The sequence below is a fragment of the Amblyomma americanum genome, chromosome 11 (genome assembly GCF_052857255.1).
Source record: "Amblyomma americanum isolate KBUSLIRL-KWMA chromosome 11, ASM5285725v1, whole genome shotgun sequence".
NCBI classification, from domain to species: Eukaryota; Metazoa; Arthropoda; class Arachnida; order Ixodida; family Ixodidae; genus Amblyomma; species Amblyomma americanum.
The window spans coordinates 113,804,250-113,828,307 of record NC_135507.1 but is presented as its reverse complement, the minus strand read 5'-3'; the positions used below and the strand labels follow the sequence as shown (position 1 = coordinate 113,828,307).

The 24,058-nt window shown below is 48.9% G+C and overlaps 1 protein-coding gene across 1 annotated transcript in view; it reads right to left on the bottom strand.

The window, feature by feature from the left end:
* The window catches only part of LOC144110070 (arrestin domain-containing protein 3-like), a 547,381-nt gene that overhangs the window by 254,936 nt on the left and 268,387 nt on the right, over positions 1-24,058 (bottom strand). The window lies entirely within an intron of this gene.

Sequence of the window (24,058 nt, the reverse complement as noted above, 5' to 3'; positions counted from 1 at the left end):
GTGCACATAATTTAACCTTGAGAGTCTTCACCAGTGCCACCCTTGTACGTAGCGGTGGACGCAGTTAGTCTTGTATTACCGCTCCCATTAATAAAAAAGCACCGATACTCGTTGGTTTCGGTGACTGTTATCTTCCCTCATGTATGTCGTAACAAGCACCTCTTTCCCTTCCCGTGCCTACTGAGTAGTTTAACAATGGCATCGAATCTGGTAGCCTTGATGCCATAGGCAGTAGCTTCTTCCCTCTCCATTCGACCATATTCTTACGTTTGACTCGCGGTAATGCAGGACGTACTACGTCCGCCGCTACGGACGACGATGACACCAGTGAAAACTCTCAAGGCTCGGCTACGCGGCACATGATCAGCCTGACTACACTCACTGCAGGCAAAGGCCTATCCCATGTCTCTCCAATTAACCCTGTTCTCTGCCAGCTGCGACCACCTTACCACCGCACACTTCTTAATCTCATCCGCCCACCTAACTTTCTGCCGATCCCTGCTACGCTTGCCTTTCTTCTCCACACTGTTACCCTTAAGCACCATCGGTTATTTTGCCTTCGCATTGCATGCCCTACCAAAGCCTATTTCTTCCTCTTTATTTCGACTAGGATGTCATTAACCCGCGTTTGTTCCCTCACCCGCTCTACCCGCTTCCGGTCTCTTGACGTTACACCCATCATTTTAGTGGGCTAGCACTTAAAGCGGTCATTCCCCGTATCTGGGCGTTGCGTTTTTGTCTGTTCGTTTTTCTAAAGGTGGTTTTGTGACAGACTGCTCACCTTCCCGTCGAGTGGTGTGTAACTTGCCCACCATGCCAGGCGGCAGCCATTTAATTAAGAGACGCTGCTCGGGAAGAGCAGCCTGGGTCGCAACCCAACCAAAGCAACCTACTTAACACCGTTGGCAACACCTGCCATAGCACCTGCCTTGTGCCACTGCTCACCTGCCCACCGGGTAACCAAGCGAGAACCTCTTGCGCTAATTCGGCAGCACCATCGGTTAGGAGGAGAACATGACTAGAATGATGCCTGCACAGTAGCTACACGGAAGAAGTTGGGATAGTAACTATGTGACAGCCACCTAGTTAGTTGTAGCTCCAAACAACAATTGACGTCACACTTTGACGTCATCGCGGATTACTTAGGTATTCTCCATTACCTGTTATCCACAAATCTTCCCAATTCAGGCCTCGGAAAACCTCCTGTAAATAGGCAGAGTATAGCATTGGCGAGACCGTGTTTCACTGCAGGACACCCTGCCTTATTGGAATTTTATTTCTGACTTTATGGACGAATATTGTAGCTGTGCTGTCGTTGTAAATATCTTGCAGTATTTACACATATGACTATTCAACACCCTGATTCCGTAATGCCTGCATGACTTCTCTGGTTGCCGCTGAGTCAACAGCTCTCTCGTAATCAATCAAGGCTATATATATATAAGGGTTGATTATATTCTGCGCATTTTTCTATCACCTGGTTGATAGTGCTGGTATGGTTTCTAGTGTATTTTACAAAAGCCCGCCTGATCATTTGGTTGATTGAAGTCTAAGGTTGTCATGAATCTATTAACAAGTACCTTAGTAAATACATTCTAGGCAAGGGACAGTAAGCTGATCGCTCAGTAATATTTCAAGTCTTGATGTCTGCTTTCTTATGAATTAAAATAATGTTAGCTTCTTCCAAGCTTCTGGCACGCTCGAGGTGATAAGGCACTGCGTATGCCGGGTGGCTAGTTTTTCTATCACAATCTCCCATCCGTCCTTCAACCGATCTGCGGTTACCTATTCCTCACCAGCTGCTTTGCCCCTTTACATTGCTGCTAAGGCTTTTTTGTTGTTGTTGAAACGGGAGGTGGTAGCCGCACCGGGCATTACCCCTTTACCTTGAGAAAAGTGGGCGCCGGACGCGCCGGACCTCCACGAACGACGACACCGAAGGCGACTGTGTGCCCTTTCCGGGAAGTCGAGTCTTCCCCCCTCGAAAAGGATGGAGAGAGAGAATGCCCAGGATGGTCGGGGAGGAATCTGGGAGCCGGGGTGGGCGTGTGTTGTTGACTTGCCGTGGTCTGCGATGTATGTGCCGCCTTTGCACCTCCATTGAATAAATGGTGGTTGTTGTGTTGGAGAAAAAAGTATGTATGTGGTGGTGAGTGATTAATAACGTCGGTCGGATCACTCCGTTACTGCATTCTTTACTTCCTCTTTCGTTACTGACGGGATGGCGCATTGCTGTCTCTCTCATTAACGTTCTGGCTGCATTGGCTACTCTATATATCGGGGTAGAACTCTTCGGCTACTTTAACTATCTTGTACATATTGCTAATGGCACTGCCCTCCTTGTCTCTTAATGCATACATCTGATGTTTACCTCTGACTGCTGTCCTCTTCACCGCATTTAGGCTAGCCCCGTTCTTTAGAGCATATTCGATTCTCTCCATATTAAACTTCCCGATGTCGGCTAACTAGCGCTTTATTTATTAAGCTCAGTTCTGCCTGTAGAGTTAGACACTTTCTTGTATTGGCGTTTCTTAATAACATCGTTTGTCTCGTGCGAAAGCAATGCACATAAATAAGAGCGAAAGCAAAAGATTGGACAGCCGGCGCCGTAGCTGAGCTGGCAGTGCACCGGAAGAGAAATGTGGAGGTCACGGGTTCGGATCCCACCGGCGGCATGTGGTTGTTTCTTCTTCTGCTTCTTCTCCCACTATGAAAAAGCACAAATTAAAAAAAAAGACATCCCCTATGCTTCTTGGTTTCGGCGATTATTGGCTTCCGTCCTTTGTGTCATAACGAGCATCTCTTTACATTGCCTTTTATGCTGAATCGGTCAATATAGACCTTTTCAGGACCCCCAGAAAAAACCTGTTTTCTGAGCTCTGAGGAGAACGTGGGGGAGCTTAATCCTCAACTGTTTCCTGTACTACAAGCAGAGTCGAGTGCCCAATATAGCGGCGCACATCGACCTCTTTACGCAAAGGTCTATACAGTCTTGATCGGGATTCAAAGACAAATGGCTTGTCTGCTTTGAGAAACGTAAGCTCCTACCATACTCTTTTTTCTGGCGTTACATCAAATGTAATGCTCATGCAAAAAAAAAAAGATCTGAGTTTCCACTTACAAGGAATTTGTACGTTGTGGAACGTCCATGACTGGGTTTCTACATTGATTCTTATAGAGTTACTGATCTGAATTTGAGTTTGAACATTTATTTATTCCACACAAAAAGTGAAAAGGGAGGTTGGAGAAAAAGCTGTTTTAACACAGCTTGACAGCGCTCCATCCCCCAAAGGCAAAGGCAACAGTAACAGCTTGCCTATATCCCGTTAAAAGATTACAGAAAAAAAAGAATAAATACTGCATACAAGACTACAGGTTTCAAAGCCTAGAAGTTTACAAAGGCACCAGGCAAAGGACATTCAGTTTTTTTCGTTTTTTTTACAGGGAAAAAAGAAATATAAAAGATGAAAGATTCGGACAAATATACATGGAAGAGAGACATACATACCCAACGCATCTGTCTAATGCGAAAACACTAATAATTTCAATGATAACATGTCACACCTCATTATCACATGCGGAGGAAGTCAAGTTCGTGCATTTTCTCGCTCATATTTTTATTGCTGCCATAGACCGGCATAGCCGACAGGTAATAAAAAGAACAAGTCTCCCAAAGCAACAGCTACTTTGCACACCGATGTTTCCAACACAGGTTCCACACTGCCGCCAGCACACCATCGCAATCACCGAAAAAAGCACCTTATGAAACTCCAAGCCGCAGAATCACATCCAATCACTTTATCACCATAAATACCTCTCATTTGGGGGTATTACATAACGAGTGGCTACCATCGTCATTATAAGCCTGACTACGCCCACTTGCACGGCAAAGGCCTCTCCCATGTGTCTCTCCAGTTAACCCTGTCCTTTGCCAGCGGCGCCCACCGTATCCGCGCACACTTCTTAATCTCGTCCGCCCACCTAACTTTCTGCCGCCAACCTGCTACGCTTGCCTTCTCTTGGAAACCACTCCGTTACCTTTAGAGGCCAGCGGTTATCATGCCTTCGCATTACATGCCGTGACCAAGCCCATTTATAGCTTATGGAAGTTAGGCAGTTCGACACTGTGGATGGGCAGATTTTTTAGCTACGTCGTATAGAAGGCCGTTACAGTCTATATATATGGCTGAAATTGATGGCGCCGCTTCTATAGTGGCAGCAGTAAGCAATGACTGCGGTGATGGATATGTCGCAGGAACAACGTCTCGCGCCCGCGATCACTAGAATCAAAGTCCCGAATGCGACTAGCTGCGCAGCTCGAAGTTAATTTGAGCATTCGGAAAAAAAGCATGCACAGTGCTATTCCGAAACGTGATGAATGCTAGCAGGCTATGTCACCGTCTTTGACGAACAAGCGCACGTCCCAACTGTATCCACTTTTGCCGCACTCACAATCGCCATTGTGCTGTGAAGCTTACTGCATGCACAGCAAATGCATCGTGGGGAGTTGCTTCTCGCTGCTGTCCTCGAAGATACTGGCGGGAATTAGGAACACTTGCAGGAATCACAAATGGGTCCAAATAAAAAATTCGTGACACCGCCATGCACACGTCTTGGTATAGGTTTGAACGGCACTCTTTCAACTCAGCGTACACGGCTACAAATCTGAACTTAGGGAAACTGTCGCTCACTAATGTTGCACGCGGCGAACGCCAAAGTCGCCCTGAACACTCCTAGTAGCACCATGCGGCCAGTAATGTATGTTTCGCGGCATAGCTACCAACATCTGGGCCTTGCTTTTCGCTCCGCTTAGAGAACGAATAGCTTGCACAAGTCACATAGAAAGCAGCCGAGGTCTGCAATGCGGTCGCCTGTTGCATCCGTTTAAGTGGCCAAAAGTTGCAGTCCACAGTTTCACAAGCCCTCCGTGGGCACGCCGCAAGGGGCCGTCCGCCTCTTGTCCCGCCCGTGCGCAGAGTCGCAAGGACGAGAGTGGTTGCACCTCAGTAACGATCGTACGGTGGCACTTACAGGAGCGAGTAGACGTCTAAAAGGGTAAAGTTGTAGGTTAGTTGGTGCGACGTTATGACTAAAAAACCGCAACAGACGCAGGACAGAGGGAGAAGACAACACTGGGCGGTACTTACAGCTGAAATTGACTGAAAATAGACGTGACTGGCGTGTTTTCCGGAAGGCGGTGTTCCTTCATTTTTTTTTTTTGGCCGATTAAACACATTTCTGAGCGCAGTACGACCCTCTCTGAACAGCTCAGTTAATCACAGCCGCACAGCGCCGCGATCAGGGCAGGCTACAGGGATTAAGAGGCGGCAGCGGGGATAATCCAGGAGAGCCAGGAAGGCGCCAGCCAGCGGACGCTCGTTCTGCGTCCCACAGAGCGGAGTTGGTTCTCTGCGCTGCCGCCAGGAACACTCGTGTCCCCAATCCAGCCGGATTCCGGGTGTTAAACGACGCAGGCTCACGTTGCGCGCCAGACGGCCGCTAAGCGCAGTTTGGCGCCCTAAACTGACAGGCGCATGCTGCCGCGGACCTTGCCTTCCTGTGGCCCACCTAGCCGCGTCGTTGGTATGGGCCTCGGATTAAGTGCGCGCCAGAAAGCCGCGACTAAGCAGCTATCGCCACGGCCCTCTGCAGGGGTGTGTACACGCTGCCATCTCAGCACTGCTTAGAACCCCCGCGAGCCATTAGTAACACGCGTGACCACCTGAATTCTTGTGTGCGTTATTAATAAGACAAACACCTTGTTGGCATGCATTGTCCGATCGGGAGACACTGCTCGCTTTCAAGCAACGCCGCGACAGCTCAATCCAATTCTCGTTTCATTATGTGGCTCTGTCTTTACATCATGTGGCTCGGTCTGAGAACTATTTCATATTACCGGTCTCTAAACTTTTCGTATTATTCAAGTATGAAGAAACGCCGCTCTGAGTTCCCAAAATTCGGATCTTTACAGATCGCGTCACCGCTCGCTGTCAATAACGTAAACTCTGCTCAAGTTTGAAACTTCGAGATTGTCGATACATGCAAAACTGACTGGCCCCGAAATCAGTAATATATGTACTGAGAGGCGACGTCACTGACTTTGACGAACAAGCACTCGTTCCGAATGTGACCACTTTTTCCGCTCTCGCACTAGTCAGTGCGCTTTGAAGCTTACTGCATGCACAGCAACGTAACCTTAGGGGGTTGTTTTCGGTGAAACTAACCACATATGACAACAGCAGAACAGACAAAAATAGATATAAATTACGAGGAAAAACAAGTAACAAAACGCTTTACCGAAAACAACGGCTTGACCAGACTTGTAGACGACGGTGATGCCGAGGTTCTGGAGGCGAAGCTTCCACCGAGCGAGGCGGCCTGAGGGTTCCTTCAAACTGGCAAGCCATCACGTGCGTGGTGGTCGCTGACCACCTTGGATGGTCGTCTGAACAGGTGCGGACGCCATTTTGACCTAGCCCAAACAATGGCGAGACACAGCTTCCCGGTCGTCGAATAGGTAGCCTCAGCTTTCGACAGAGAGCGGCTAGCATACGCAATTACTTTCACCAGTCCGTCGCTCTACTGAACGAAAACGGCACCAAGGTCCGTTGGCGCCCGTTAATTCTCGGCGTTTTCATCACAGTGCCCGAAGAACGGAGTGGGGCTATCAACGACGCTGAATTTCCTTGAAGGCTGCTGCTTGCGGCTCTTCCCATTAAATGGCATGTCTGCCTTTGTCAGTTGGGTCAGAAGTTCGGCGATGCGCGAAAAAGTCTTCACAACGCGCACAGTCCGAGGTATTTGCCCACAGCCTTCCTGACGGTCAGTGCCAGAAACTATTTTCTGCGGGTCTGGGAGTACTTCATTCTTGCTTACGATGTGCCCCAGAAACAGAAGCCCCGAATTTGCGAAGTGACACTTCTCTACTTTCATGGTTATCACGGACGACCTAATTGCTTGCAGCCGAATGATGTTGCCCGCTTTTCGAGAGCAAGAACAGGGTTACATCTGCAGCCCAGTGCTCACAACGCACCCTGTGGACGGTAAGTGGTAATTTCCACATACCCAGTCGCCTACTGAACACTCCCACTAGTTCCGGCATTTCGTACCATCCAAACTGTCGGTGAAATTCGCATTAACTAACCAAAGCGTAAACGCCTAGTGTTTTTTTTCTTTTTTGTACAAAGAAAACCACCCGCTCTCCCACACAGATTTCCACCAAAAATTTGTATTTATTATCATGTTCGAAATTTTGCGCATCGGTGTTTAAACCTGCAACAAACGTCGCCGGGAACGTCCGCTTCAGAGGAGTGCTGAAACGCATTAACGCTGTGAAGAAATCCGCAGCTGTGTTAAACATCTCCAGCAATAATAAAACGTCCGATCTAAACAGCGCGTAGCCATGGATCGCCCGCCGCAATCGGTGTCCCCTTTCTTTCCCATCCGTGTGAACTGAGCGGAGCCGAGCGGCTAATAGTCACGGCTCGGACCACTTTTCCATAAAGATCACCCTTTGTCTCACAAAAGCCCCCCCCCCCCCCCCCCCCCCCCCCCCCGATGCGCATACAGAGTTGCACGGTGGGGTAAATTCTGAGAAGTGTATGTTGGTGTTCCCCGCGGTGATTGCTATCTGACCATACATGACAGTAATTGAATTGCAGTAACTTAATTGCTTTTTCAGTTAACTTGCGCTGTAATAAGTTCCTTTCCTGGTGCAGGAATTCTGTAAAGAAATCCATTACTTTGGCCTAATAATTTCGCGGAAAAAGTAATTAATTATCTCTATATTCCTTTTCCTGGAAATGCACTACTGCGGCTTCTGGTAGCGGCGTTTTGGAGCCTCGTTTGCCTGGCCGGATCCCTAAAGATAGGGAACAAAATTCTGCGAGGCTGGGCCGCCAGGCGAGCGTGTCTGTACACTCAGCAGACACGTGCGTAGGATACAGCCGTCACTTTGGCGCCGAGTACGAAGAAGGCATAGCTACGTAGCTTTCGGGACTGCTTACGCGCGCAGACCCACAGACGCGCATACAAGCCTCCTTGACACCTAGTCTAACGAACGGAAAGTTAGGGAATTGCTAACTATTGGCAAAAGTAAACACAGTAGACTATTGTGAAGGGATTTATTTATAACAGCCACTCTTCATCGCTTTCCTTTTCCGGGGGCAAGTTTGTAGCTGCGAAAGGTGACTACTAGAGAGGCGCCCTACAAGAAAAAGTCCCCTTGGAGGGACTCCTTGGAGCTCTATGGACATTTTTTTGAAGATTGAAGTTCGAGGTTTGAGGTTTGAAGTTTATTCATTGTTAAACAGGTAACAAACGCGCAATGAAGCAGGAGCAAAAGGCGTAGCCTCACAGGGCCTCCTGCCCTATCGAGCAGTAACGGCAGACAAGGTGCAATTTCAAACAAAACTTGCAAGCATATACCGTACATCTTGTACAGACAGCAAACGTTGAAAGTGAGCGGAAAACAACACTGTAAAAACACTAACATAAAAAAACACTAACAAGCATATAAAATACATGAAATATACGCAGGACATGTTTAAACATAAAGTTAAATTATTGTATTTTAACATTCATAATGAAGAGAAATTATAAAGTTAATTATATCTGATTTCACTCTCCAGCAGGAATTTTCTGAGTGACTTCTCACATTTCACATTTCACATTTCATTTATTCCACATTTATCCTGTTACAGAAAAAATGTGAGGGCAAGGACTAAAAGGTGCTAGTTAAGCAGCTTGACTAAGGCCCTTGCCCCCTTTGATGGCAGCGTACAGCGGTTTCAAATCACACAAAAATTTACACACAATGATTAGATTAGTTTCTGCAGAAGTTCTTGCACTACAGCACAAAATACGATCAAATAATATTTTACGCGCGTACACCAGAAAACATTATACCGAGTCAGCACACGCACACACACACATATATATATAAAAACTCTATACACAAAAATTTATACAACATGTGCATACTTCAAAAATGATATCTGAAACAAAGACAAATGTATTTATACAGAAATGTTTCATTAATTACAACATGGAAATGCCAATCCTTAATCTATTGCTTCATACTGTTAGATTCCTAAAATATTTAACGAGTGCGGGTCTTGACGCTGTTCTTATGTCCATGTCTGTGTCTTGAAGTGTGTTTAATAATACTGGCAAGCGATGTTCCAATCTATTAAAACCGTTATTTGTGCGCGAAAAGGGGACTAGCCAAATGTTTCTGTGTCTTATGTTGTAAGGAACATCCCAAGATTGTCTGAGATGGCAAAGCGAGAGAAAGCATGTATTGGATTTTGCCAACGAGATTTTATACTTCATACTTAAGTTTAAATTGTATAGATGTACTGCAGGGACTATATTATATGTTGAGAAAAGCTCTATTGTATGGCCATCATACGGTAAGCCTGCAATGTGACGGATTGCTTTCTTCTGCATTAAAAATAGCCGGTGTATGTTCGCCTTTGATGTCGTTGCCCAAACAAGGCTACAGTAATTGATGTGTGGGGTAAATAAGGCATTATATAACATTAGCTTTATCTTAGGTGGGACAATGTAACGAAGTCTGCACAGAACGCCACAGGCCTTGGCCAAGTTGCGAAGCACATTTGTTACATGTGCATCCCAATTTAAATGTTCATTAAATACTACACCTAAGGTTTTCACCTCACGTACAGTATCTATTTTTTCTTGGCCTATCTTTAAACAAATACCGTAATCAAGAATTTTTTGCGCAGGTCGAAATAGGACAGCCTTGGTTTTTTTCGTATTTATTTCTAATGAATTTACTTTACCCCATTCTAACAGTGTACTAAATGTAATATTACCTAAAGACGATAATTCACTAGCGTCCTCTGACTGAATAAAGAAACTTGTGTCATCGGCATAGACTACAAAGAATGCCTGGTTGCTTATTGTTACTATATCATTTATATAGATAGTAAAAAGAATGGGTCCTAATATACTACCTTGTGGCACTCCACAAGATATATTGCGTAGAGCTGACGACTCCTCTTTTAGTGAAACGCTTTGTTGTCTCGCGGACAGATAGGATTGTAAAATGGCAAGAGGTATTCCACGGAATCCGTAATGTTCAAGCTTAGAAAATAGGGTTGTGTGGTTAATTCTGTCAAATGCCTTGGAGAAATCTACAAAGGCGCCTAGTGTTAATTTTCGTTGTTCGAAACCTTTAATAATAAATTCCTTTTGTGTGAGAAGGGCCAGTTCAGTTGACATACCTTGTCGGAAACCAAACTGTTGGATGGATATTATAGAATGCTTATCACAGAACGATACAACTCTTTTGCAGATGACTTTCTCCAATCCTTTTGCTGTCGGCGGTCCTGCTCACGATCAGTCGACCCTTCTTCAGCAGAAATACGTGCCCTGAAATCAGTCCTGTTTCCTATGTTACTTAAATATAGGGGGACTTCGTAGTTTAAGTGCTGCGTGCCATAGTTTGTACGTATGCGTGGTGTTCTAAGTGTTTCTTTTCGTAAGCAGTATTGATTGGCGTTATCATATAGCTTATTTTCAGTAGCGCACCCCTCCAGCAGCCGCCAGTCGAATTGTGTTTGCATCTTTTCTACGAAAATGGGTCATTTGCAGAAACAAAAAAGAGTGAAGTTCCAAGTCTGAGTAAATTCAGGAATGTAATCTAGCTGACTTCAATATCATTCCGAGGGAGCTGTCAAAAGAGTATAATAGCCCGATATATAATAGGGGATAGTGGTCAACTTTCTGTGGCACAGCAGCGGAGGTAGGAAATGGAAGGAGACGGGCCTTTGATCCTGTGCGGGGAGGAGTGGGCTACCTCATACAAAAACGTTCTTAAAATTTTCAGCTGAACAAATAAGACTCACCGTCTTTCCAACTTCCTCCCTTTACCACTCCGCAGCCCTAACCCGAACAACGAAAAGTCCTCTCCCCATGGCATGGCGGCAAAGGCTCGTTGTTCCTAAACGCGGTAGCCATGAATTCGGAATGCCTTTCCAGCATCTATACTAACCCGTTACACTCCGCCTCCCATCGAAGAAGTGCCTGGCACTAGTTTACGGCTTCTTGTCCTCAAGTTTCTCGGATTGACGCTTTGTGCCCGTCGTGGATTGAAGTGGGGCGGATGCTGGTTACCATAGGTCTGTCGTCGCGCAGTCACTGCCAATCAATTGTGCTGCCAATCAATTTGTTTAAAGAAAATTGCTAATAAAGCAGCAGAAAAACAACCATGCCACCGGTGGGATCCGAACCCACGACCTACGAATATCACGTCCGGTGCTCTACCAACTCAGTTACGGCGACGGCTGTCCGATCTGCTGCTTTCGTGGGTATTTATGTTTTGCGTGAAAGTAAACCTTCAGAGTGTTCGCCAGCGCCACCCTCGCCTCTGCTGCTTTTTTTTAAGCAAATTGATTGGCACTACAAATTAAAAAAAGAGAAACATTCCCCTATGCACCTTGGTTTGGGTGACTGTTGGCTTCCTTCATACGTTTGTAAAACGAGCCCCTCATTTTATTTCCCTTGTCTGCTAATAGCTTAACGAGGGTCTCGGTTCTGTCAGTCTTGATGCCAGAGGTAGCATAAGAGGGCTCTCGCACAATTTCCGCCCTCGCCGTTAGGTGACGTTCCACGTTACACTCGCGGTATTACAGGACGTGCTACGTCCACCGCTATGGACGAGGGTGGCGCTGGTGAACACTTTCAAGGTTCGCTTACACGGAAAGCATAAATACCCACGAAAGCAGCAGATCGGACGGCCGTCGCCGTCCTGCCGTGTTTTTCCTGCTGCTTTTTTAGAAATATTCCTTAAACAAATTTATTGGCACTACAAATTAAAAATATATATATATATATATATAAACATTCCCCTATGCACCTTGGTTTCGGTGACTGTTGGCTTCCTTCTCATGTTTGTAAAACGAACTCCTCATTTCATTTTCCTTGTCTTATATATATATATATATATATATATATATATATATATATATATATATACATATATATATATATATATATATATATATATATATATATATATATATATATATATATATATATATATATATATATATATATATATATTCTGTAGGGGTTCCAATGCGCCAGTTTACAAGTGTAAGTACAGTAATACGACAAACGCGACTGTTCGTTTTAAAGGTTTATTGTGCCAACAGTTTCGGGAATGGTATTCCCTTCGTCAGGGCAGGCCTGCCCTGACGAAGGGAATACCATTCCCGAAACTGTTGGCACAATAAACCTTTAAAACGAACAGTCGCGTTTGTCGTATTACTGTACTTATATATATATATATATATATATATATATATATATATATATATATATATATATATATATATATATATATATATATGTATATATATATATATATATATATATATATATATATATATATATATATATATATATATATATTGTAAGACATACAATTGGCGTTTGCTGCCCCAGCGGCCAATGCCGCCGAAGGAGAGAAATGTGAAGAAGACGAAGCTGACGCAGTTAAGTTTGCGAAGAAGTCGAAGCTGACGCTCTCGAACTCTTGGCTTGGAGCCACGCTGTGTCAACAAAGATTTTGCCTGTCCACATTTCTTGTGCGTCTGATTTGCGTCTTTACATTTGTTGGAGGTGCTGCCTGTTCCCACCCTGGAGCTACAGACCTTACGGATCTACGGACATGAAGATCTATACCCCTTACCAGCCTCTACCACGATGACTGACACCCTGTCCCAGCCTGGCTTCACTGTTCCCGCCGTCGTCGTCTGTTCCGGTCCCGTGCGTTAGCGCGATCCTGCGATCTTCAGTGGCCCGGACGACACCGACGTCGAAAACTGACTCGCCTCTTATGAACGCGAAAACGCCTATAATAAGTGGGACGACAGCGTCGAGCTGACAAACGTCATCTTTTATCTGACCGACGTCGCCAACTTGTGGTTTTGCAACCATGAAGCCGATATTTTTACCTGGGCGGCCCTCAAAACCAGCCTTACCGATGTCTTCGGCCGCCCCGCTGTCCGAAAACTTCGTGCCGAACAACGGTTGCGCAGTGGGGCCCAGCAGAGCGGCGAGAATTTCACAAGCTATATCGAGGATGTCGTTCATTTTTATGCAAGCGTCTGAATCCATTCATGAGCGACGCGGACAAAATCAAACACATTCTTAAAGGGATTGAGGACGACGCATTTCAGATGTTAGTGTGCAAAAATCCTCAAACCATCTCCGACGTCGTTTCTTTGTGTCAGAGCTATGACGAGCTCCGGAAACAGCGTCTTGTCACTCGCCGTACCATTTGCTCGGACGACACCCTTTCGAGCTTTGCTGTCGGCGGTCCTGCTCACGATCAGTCGACCCTTCTTCAGCAGATCCAGCAGTTTGTGCGGGAGGAGGTCGCCCGCGAGCTATCGCTAGTTACCTGCCCACCCGCTACAACGCCAACGCTGTCGCCTTCCATTCAGCGTGTCATCCAGGAGCAGGTTGCAGAGGTCCTGCCGCCCGCTAATCAACCTCCTGTAGTCACTGCACCGCTGACCTATGCTGAAGCTGTCTTCCGGCCATGACCTCAGCCGGTTGTTCCTGCCTATGCGCCACTTTGCACCGTCTTTCCTGACCCGCCGCTCGCTCCTACAATGCCTCACCCTCACCGGCCTTTGCCTTGCACCGCTCCACGCCCTCTGAATCCGTGGCGCACGCAAGATAACCGCCCGATTTGCTATACTTGCGGCCTCGCTAGTCATGTGGCCCGTTGGTGCCGCACCCGCGGATCCCGTTCTCACGACTACAGGCGAGCGCCGACGTACGACGTTCCCGTGCCCTCCGCACCTGACTCTTCTCATCTGCCCCAGCGTCCCTCCACCTATCGCTCCGACTCCTACCACCGAACCCCCCGGTCGCCGTCTCCTCGCCGCCGTTCGGTTTCTCCTATGCACCGCCGGTCGCCACCCCTCCAAGCGGAAAACTAAGCGCCGCATTTCCGGAGGCAAGAACTGTGCCGTCACCGACCGTCTCAAGTTCTATTGCCGCTCCTGTGAACATTCTTGAAGTGCTGGTTGAAGGCGTTCGTGTTCATGCGCCCATTGACACTGGTGCTGCCGTTTCCATCATTAGCCGCAACTTGTGCCGCAAACTAAAAAAAGTGACGACGTCGCTTTCTGAAATTTCTCTTCGAACCGCCAGCGCTGACCCCATTCGACCTCTCTCAGCGTGCACCGCTCGCCTCATCATCCAAGGCCTGTCCTATAGGTACCATTGAGTTCTTCGTTCTTGCCCTCTCCTCTCATGACATCATCCTCGGTTGGGACTTTCTGTCCGCGCATCACGCAATCATCGACTGTGCACGTGCTCAAATTGATTTGTCGCCGCTGTGTGATACTCTTGTGGACGCCTCCCCTGCTACTGCCGCGCATATTCTCTCCACTGACGACACCGACGTGCCGGCTTTCTCTTCTGTTCTTGTGCCCCTTACTTGTGCTGCACTCTCTGACGCTACTGTCCTTTTTTCGTTCTCACCCCTTTGTGCGCACCGCAAATCTCTCATGCTCCCGCATGCTGTGCTCACAATTTCTGGTGGTTGTAGCGCCCTGTACGTTGCGAACCCGTTGCCTATCCCGACCACTTTATTTCGGGGAGAATCGCTTGGCACGGTTGATGTCGTCGATCTCGACGACGCTTCACCTGTTCCGGATGACCCTCCCGCGTATGACATCAATGCCCTCACTCCTCCCATCGTCGCAACCGATCAGACCTCTCCCGACCGACTTGCCGATTCCGTCGATGCCGCTCTGCCACCTCTCCAACGCGCCCAGCTTGTCGCCTTGCTTCAGCGCTTCCGCGCGTCCTTAGATTCTCATCAAGACACCATGGGTCGTGAAACAGCGGTTCGCCACCATATCGACACTGGAACACATCGACCTTTGCGCCAGCGCCCTTACCGCGTCTCCTCCGCTGAGTGCCGCATAATTGATGATCAGGTGAGCGACATGCTACACCGTGGAGTGACCCAATTCTCTCACAGCCCGTGGGCTTCTCCTGTTGTACTCGTCAAGAAAAAGGACGGTTCCATTAGATTCTGCGTAGACTACCGCCGGCTAAACAAAATTACTCGGAAAGACGTCTACCCCCTGCCTCGTATTATAGACGACGCGCTTGACTGCCTGCAGGGGGCAGAGTACTTTTCTTCGTTAGATCTGCGCTCTGGATACTGGCAGGTGCCGATGGCCGAAGCTGATCGCCCGAAAACAGCTTTCATCACGCCTGATGGGCTGTATGAATTTAATGTGATGCCCTTCGGTCTCTGCAACGCGCCTGCAACTTTCGAGCGCATGATGGACAACATCCTACGCGGGCTGAAATGGCAAACATGCCTCTGCTACTTGGACGATGTTGTCGTATTCTCCCCTGATCTTCCGTCTCATTTTCTTCGTCTTGAGAGTGTCCTTCAGTGGCTCAGTGACATTATGATACATCGTTCTGGCGCACGAAAAACACGGGCGAAGGAAGAACAGACACACAATCGCCGGACATGTATCATAATGCGAACGATGTATCATAATGCGACTGTGAACCAACTAGCCCAGCTGTCTACGCTTAGCTCAGTGACGCTGGCCTGCAGCTTAATTTGAAGAAGTGTCACTTTGGCCCCCGACAGCTATCTTAGGCCACGTCATGTCCAAGGATGGTGTCCTCCCGGACCCTGGCAAGCTACGAGCTAGTTGCTGATTTCCCGAAGCCCACCTCCCTTAAAGAACTTAGAAGCTTTATTAGACTTTGCTCGTACTTTCGTCGGTTCGTCAAGAATTTTGCTGCAATTATCGCCCCACTGGCACAACTTCTCGCCGGCGGCCACGACTTACCGGCCTGGTCCACTGCATGCGACGAAGCTTTTGCCATGCTGCGCCATCTTCTCACCTCCGCTCCGATCTTGCGCCATTTCGACCCTTCCGCCCCTACAGAACTTCACACGGACGCCAGAGGCATCGGTCTGGGTGCCGTTCTTGCTCAGCGGAAGCGTGGCTTCAATGATTACGTCGTTGCTTATGCAAGCCGTGCACTCACAAAACCGGAGACTAATTATTCCGTCACGAAAAAAGAATGTTTGGCAATTATTTTGGCGATCACAAAATTTCGCCCTTACTTATATGGGCGCCCGTTCGCTGTCATCACAGATCACCATGCCCTTTGCTGGCTGTCGTCACTCAAGGATCCTTCCGGCCGCCTGCTCGTTGGGCTCTCCGATTACAAGACTACGACATTCAGTTCATTTACCGCTCCGGACGCAAACACTCCGATGCTGACACCCTCTCACGCTCCGCTGTGTCCTCTGAACTCGACCAACCCTCTATTTCCAGCCTCACGCCTTCTTTCAATACCATCGATATGGCTTCTGAGCAGCTCAAGGATCCTTGGATAGCTTCTATTCTCGATATCTTAGCCAACCGCTCTGCCAGCCCCCCTTCTAGAGCACTCCGTCGTCAAGCCCCTCACTTTGTCGTGCGTGACCAGCTGCTGTACCGTCGCAACTACCTACCAGATGGTCGCAAATGGCTGCTCATGATTCCACGGCAACTCCGCTCCGCTATTTGTGCCAGTTATCATGACGACCCGCATTGCGCTCATGCCGGTCTGCTGAAAACTTTTACCCGCCTACGTCTTCGGTATTATTGGCGAGGCATGTACCGTTCTGTCCGTCAGTACGTCCGCTCTTGCTTCGAATGTCAGCGGCGCAAGGATACACCACAGCACTCACCGGCTCCTCTGCAACCTTTACCTTGTCCGGCCATCTTCCTAGCATTTCTGCTGGGCACCGTTCGATCATTGTCGCCATAGATCATCTCACTCGCTATGCGGAAACTTCCCCGTTACCAGCTGCAACGGCCTCCGACGTCGCCGGCTTCATACTTCAAAACATTATTCTTCGCCCGGTGCGCCTCAGGAATTCCTCAGCGACTGAGGACACGTCTTCTTGTCCGGCGTCCTGGAGGCCCTTCTTTGGGACTGTCACATCGTCCACTGTACAACTTCATCTTACCATCCCCAGACGAACGGCATGACCGAGCGCTTTAACCGGACCCTCGGCGACATGATGGCCAAGTATATTTCATCCGATCACTCCAACTGGGACAGCATTCTGCCATTCGTTACCTATGCTTACAATTCTGCAATGCAAGCAACTACTGGTTTTTCCCCGTATTTTCTTCTCTACGGCCGGGAGCCATCTTAAATTATGAACACCATACTCCCTTACTGCCCAGATTCTTCCGAATTTACAACCTTCTCTCAAGCCGCTGCGCATGCCGAAGAATGCCGTCAACTCGCCCGTTTCTTTACTGCCCACGATCAGTACCGTCACAAAAGTGCCCGCGCCACTTCTACCTTTCTGCCGCCGACTTACCTTCCTGACTCCTTAGTTTGGCTTTTGATGCCCTCCTCCAGCCCAGGCCGGTCGACAAAACTGCTAAGCATATACCACGGCCCCTATCGCGTAGTTCAGCTGACATCTCCAGTTAACTACCTCGTCGAGCCCCTCACGCCTTCGCCTGATCATTGACGCCGTGGCCGCGAAATCGTCCATTTAGACCGCCGGAAACCCTACTACGACCCCGCTATCATCTCGTACCATTAGGCCGCCAGGATGGCGCCTTTTCACCCCGGAGGTACTGTAAGACATACAATTGGGGTTTGCTGCCCCAGCGGCCAGTGCCGCCGAAGGAGAGAAAGCTGAAGAAGAGGAAGCTGACGCAGTTCAGTTTGCGAAGAAGACGAAGCTGACGCTCTCGAACTCCTGGCTTGGAGCTGCGCTGTGTCAAGAAGGATTTTGCCTGTCCACATTTCTTGTGCGTCTGATTTGCGTCTTTACATTTGTTGGAGGTGCTGCCTGTTCCCACCCTGGAGCTACAGACCTTACGGATCTACGGACATGAAGATCTACACCCCTTACCAGCCTCTACCACGATGACTGACACCCTGTCCCAGCCTGGCTTCACTGTTCCCGCCGTCGTCATCTGTTCCGGTCCCGTGCGTTAGCGCGATCCTGCGATCTTCAGTGGCCCGGACGACACCGACGTCGAAAACTGACTCGCCTCTTATGAACGCGAAAACGCCTATAATAAGTGGGACGACAGCGTCGAGCTGACAAACGTCATCTTTTATCTGACCGACGTCGCCAACTTGTGGTTTTGCAACCATGAAGCCGATATTTTTACCTGGGCGGCCCTCAAAACCAGCCTTACCGATGTCTTCGGCCGCCCCGCTGTCCGAAAACTTCGTGCCGAACAACGGTTGCGCAGTGGGGCCCAGCAGAGCGGCGAGAATTTCACAAGCTATATCGAGGATGTCGTTCATTTTTATGCAAGCGTCTGAATCCATTCATGAGCGACGCGGACAAAATCAAACACATTCTTAAAGGGATTGAGGACGACGCATTTCAGATGTTAGTGTGCAAAAATCCTCAAACCATCTCCGACGTCGTTTCTTTGTGTCAGAGCTATGACGAGCTCCGGAAACAGCGTCTTGTCACTCGCCGTACCATTTGCTCGGACGACACCCTTTCGAGCTTTGCTGTCGGCGGTCCTGCTCACGATCAGTCGACCCTTCTTCAGCAGATCCAGCAGTTTGTGCGGGAGGAGGTCGCCCGCGAGCTATCGCTAGTTACCTGCCCACCCGCTACAACGCCAACGCTGTCGCCTTCCATTCAGCGTGTCATCCAGGAGCAGGTTGCAGAGGTCCTGCCGCCCGCTAATCAACCTCCTGTAGTCACTGCACCGCTGACCTATGCTGAAGCTGTCTTCCGGCCATGACCTCAGCCGGTTGTTCCTGCCTATGCGCCACTTTGCACCGTCTTTCCTGACCCGCCGCTCGCTCCTACAATGCCTCACCCTCACCGGCCTTTGCCTTGCACCGCTCCACGCCCTCTGAATCCGTGGCGCACGCAAGATAACCGCCCGATTTGCTATACTTGCGGCCTCGCTAGTCATGTGGCCCGTTGGTGCCGCACCCGCGGATCCCGTTCTCACGACTACAGGTGAGCGCCGACGTACGACGTTCCCGTGCCCTCCGCACCTGACTCTTCTCATCTGCCCCAGCGTCCCTCCACCTATCGCTCCGACTCCTACCACCGAACCCCCCGGTCGCCGTCTCCTCGCCGCCGTTCGGTTTCTCCTATGCACCGCCGGTCGCCACCCCTCCAAGCGGAAAACTAAGCGCCGCATTTCCGGAGGCAAGAACTGTGCCGTCACCGACCGTCTCAAGTTCTATTGCCGCTCCTGTGAACATTCTTGAAGTGCTGGTTGAAGGCGTTCGTGTTCATGCGCCCATTGACACTGGTGCTGCCGTTTCCATCATTAGCCGCAACTTGTGCCGCAAACTAAAAAAAGTGACGACGTCGCTTTCTGAAATTTCTCTTCGAACCGCCAGCGCTGACCCCATTCGACCTCTCTCAGCGTGCACCGCTCGCCTCATCATCCAAGGCCTGTCCTATAGGTACCATTGAGTTCTTCGTTCTTGCCCTCTCCTCTCATGACATCATCCTCGGTTGGGACTTTCTGTCCGCGCATCACGCAATCATCGACTGTGCACGTGCTCAAATTGATTTGTCGCCGCTGTGTGATACTCTTGTGGACGCCTCCCCTGCTACTGCCGCGCATATTCTCTCCACTGACGACACCGACGTGCCGGCTTTCTCTTCTGTTCTTGTGCCCCTTACTTGTGCTGCACTCTCTGACGCTACTGTCCTTTTTTCGTTCTCACCCCTTTGTGCGCACCGCAAATCTCTCATGCTCCCGCATGCTGTGCTCACAATTTCTGGTGGTTGTAGCGCCCTGTACGTTGCGAACCCGTTGCCTATCCCGACCACTTTATTTCGGGGAGAATCGCTTGGCACGGTTGATGTCATCGATCTCGACGACGCTTCACCTGTTCCGGATGACCCTCCCGCGTATGACATCAATGCCCTCACTCCTCCCATCGTCGCAACCGATCAGACCTCTCCCGACCGACTTGCCGATTCCGTCGATACCGCTCTGCCACCTCTCCAACGCGCCCAGCTTGTCGCCTTGCTTCAGCGCTTCCGCGCGTCCTTAGATTCTCATCAAGACACCATGGGTCGTGAAACAGCGGTTCGCCACCATATCGACACTGGAACACATCGACCTTTGCGCCAGCGCCCTTACCGCGTCTCCTCCGCTGAGTGCCGCATAATTGATGATCAGGTGAGCGACATGCTACACCGTGGAGTGACCCAATTCTCTCACAGCCCGTGGGCTTCTCCTGTTGTACTCGTCAAGAAAAAGGACGGTTCCATTAGATTCTGCGTGGACTACCGCCGGCTAAACAAAATTACTCGGAAAGACGTCTACCCCCTGCCTCGTATTATAGACGACGCGCTTGACTGCCTGCAGGGGGCAGAGTACTTTTCTTCGTTAGATCTGCGCTCTGGATACTGGCAGGTGCCGATGGCCGAAGCTGATCGCCCGAAAACAGCTTTCATCACGCCTGATGGGCTGTATGAATTTAATGTGATGCCCTTCGGTCTCTGCAACGCGCCTGCAACTTTCGAGCGCATGATGGACAACATCCTACGCGGGCTGAAATGGCAAACATGCCTCTGCTACTTGGACGATGTTGTCGTATTCTCCCCTGATCTTCCGTCTCATTTTCTTCGTCTTGAGAGTGTCCTTCAGTGGCTCAGTGACATTATGATACATCGTTCTGGCGCACGAAAAACACGGGCGAAGGAAGAACAGACACACAATCGCCGGACATGTATCATAATGCGAACGATGTATCATAATGCGACTGTGAACCAACTAGCCCAGCTGTCTACGCTTAGCTCAGTGACGCTGGCCTGCAGCTTAATTTGAAGAAGTGTCACTTTGGCCCCCGACAGCTATCTTAGGCCACGTCATGTCCAAGGATGGTGTCCTCCCGGACCCTGGCAAGCTACGAGCTAGTTGCTGATTTCCCGAAGCCCACCTCCCTTAAAGAACTTAGAAGCTTTATTAGACTTTGCTCGTACTTTCGTCGGTTCGTCAAGAATTTTGCTGCAATTATCGCCCCACTGGCACAACTTCTCGCCGGCGGCCACGACTTACCGGCCTGGTCCACTGCATGCGACGAAGCTTTTGCCATGCTGCGCCATCTTCTCACCTCCGCTCCGATCTTGCGCCATTTCGACCCTTCCGCCCCTACAGAACTTCACACGGACGCCAGAGGCATCGGTCTGGGTGCCGTTCTTGCTCAGTGGAAACGTGGCTTCAATGATTACGTCGTTGCTTATGCAAGCCGTGCACTCACAAAACCGGAGACTAATTATTCCGTCACGAAAAAAGAATGTTTGGCAATTATTTTGGTGATCACAAAATTTCGCCCTTACTTATATGGGCGCCCGTTCGCTGTCATCACAGATCACCATGCCCTTTGCTGGCTGTCGTCACTCAAGGATCCTTCCGGCCGCCTGCTCGTTGGGCTCTCCGATTACAAGACTACGACATTCAGTTCATTTACCGCTCCGGACGCAAACACTCCGATGCTGACACCCTCTCACGCTCCGCTGTGTCCTCTGAACTCGACCAACCCTCTATTTCCAGCCTCACGCCTTCTTTCAATACCATCGATATGGCTTCTGAGCAGCGCAAGGATCCTTGGATAGCTTCTATTCTCGATATCTTAGCCAACCGCTCTGCCAGCCCCCCTTCTAGAGCACTCCGTCGTCAAGCCCCTCACTTTGTCGTGCGTGACCAGCTGCTGTACCGTCGCAACTACCTACCAGATGGTCGCAAATGGCTGCTCATGATTCCACGGCAACTCCGCTCCGCTATTTGTGCCAGTTATCATGACGACCCGCATTGCGCTCATGCCGGTCTGCTGAAAACTTTTACCCGCCTACGTCTTCGGTATTATTGGCGAGGCATGTACCGTTCTGTCCGTCAGTACGTCCGCTCTTGCTTCGAATGTCAGCGGCGCAAGGATACACCACAGCACTCACCGGCTCCTCTGCAACCTTTACCTTGTCCGGCCATCTTCCTAGCATTTCTGCTGGGCACCGTTCGATCATTGTCGCCATAGATCATCTCACTCGCTATGCGGAAACTTCCCCGTTACCAGCTGCAACGGCCTCCGACGTCGCCGGCTTCATACTTCAAAACATTATTCTTCGCCCGGTGCGCCTCAGGAATTCCTCAGCGACTGAGGACACGTCTTCTTGTCCGGCGTCCTGGAGGCCCTTCTTTGGGACTGTCACATCGTCCACTGTACAACTTCATCTTACCATCCCCAGACGAACGGCATGACCGAGCGCTTAAACCGGACCCTCGGCGACATGATGGCCAAGTATATTTCATCCGATCACTCCAACTGGGACAGCATTCTGCCATTCGTTACCTATGCTTACAATTCTGCAATGCAAGCAACTACTGGTTTTTCCCCGTATTTTCTTCTCTACGGCCGGGAGCCATCTTAAATTATGAACACCATACTCCCTTACTGCCCAGATTCTTCCGAATTTACAACCGTCTCTCAAGCCGCTGCGCATGCCGAAGAATGCCGTCAACTCGCCCGTTTCTTTACTGCCCACGATCAGTACCGTCACAAAAGTGCCCGCGCCACTTCTACCTTTCTGCCGCCGACTTACCTTCCTGACTCCTTAGTTTGGCTTTTGATGCCCTCCTCCAGCCCAGGCCGGTCGACAAAACTGCTAAGCATATACCACGGCCCCTATCGCGTAGTTCAGCTGACATCTCCAGTTAACTACCTCGTCGAGCCCCTCACGCCTTCGCCTGATCATCGACGCCGTGGCCGCGAAATCGTCCATTTAGACCGCCGGAAACCCTACTACGACCCCGCTATCATCTCGTACCATTAGGCCGCCAGGATGGCGCCTTTTCACCCCGGAGGTACTGTAAGACATACAATTGGGGTTTGCTGCCCCAGCGGCCAGTGCCGCCGAAGGAGAGAAAGCTGAAGAAGAGGAAGCTGACGCAGTTCAGTTTTCGAAGAAGACGAAGCTGACGCTCTCGAACTCCTGGCTTGGAGCTGCGCTGTGTCAAGAAGGATTTTGCCTGTCCACATTTCTTGTGCGTCTGATTTGCATCCTTACAATATATATATATATATATATATATATATATATATATATATATATATATATATATATATATGCGCTTCAAAATGAAATAATTTTAGGCGACCAATTGATCATAGTATTATTCTCTCATTGATAAACACCACAAATAAATATAGAAAGATTGTCCTATCCACCTTGGCATCGGTTGCTGTTGGCTTCCTTCAAAAGTGAGTATATATATATATATATATATATATTCAAAGTTGAAAACGCTTCATTTAGCCATAGATTTCTTTTGAGTCGACGTTTCGGACAGAGCCTGTCCTTTCTCAAGACTGGTTTCTCAAAGGACAGGCTCTATCCGAAACGTCGACTCAAACTAAATCTATGGCTAAATGAAGCGTTTTCAACTTTGAATTTTTGCCTCTAGCAACCAAATACGCTTATCTTTCTATACTATATATATATATATATATATATATATATATATATATATATATATATATATATATATATATATATATATATATATATATATATAGAAAAAAAGAGACAGACAGAGGTTGTATTTATTCAGCGCATGTCTTTCACCTGATTAACATGGTGAATACGATCTATTGTCGAGTAGCCTTTACGAAAGCCTGCCTAATCTTTATTTATTTTGAAGTCTAAGGTTGTCCTGATTCTTTTTGGATTACCTTAGCTAATACCTTGCAGGCAACGGACAGTGAGCTGATGAAGGGTGGTGGTTTGGACTTGTTGGTTCATCACAGAAATGAAAATTTGCAGCGCAAAGAAACGCACAGATGATAGAAGAAATGCAAGCACGAGCGCTGACACTGTCACTGTCAGTGCGCTTGAGCTTGTATTTCTTCCAAGCTCCCGGTAGGCTGGAAGTCGTAGAGCACTGCGTATACTGGGTGGATAGTTTTTCTAGAACAACTTATCCACGTCCTTCAACAGATCAGCTGTTGATGCTCG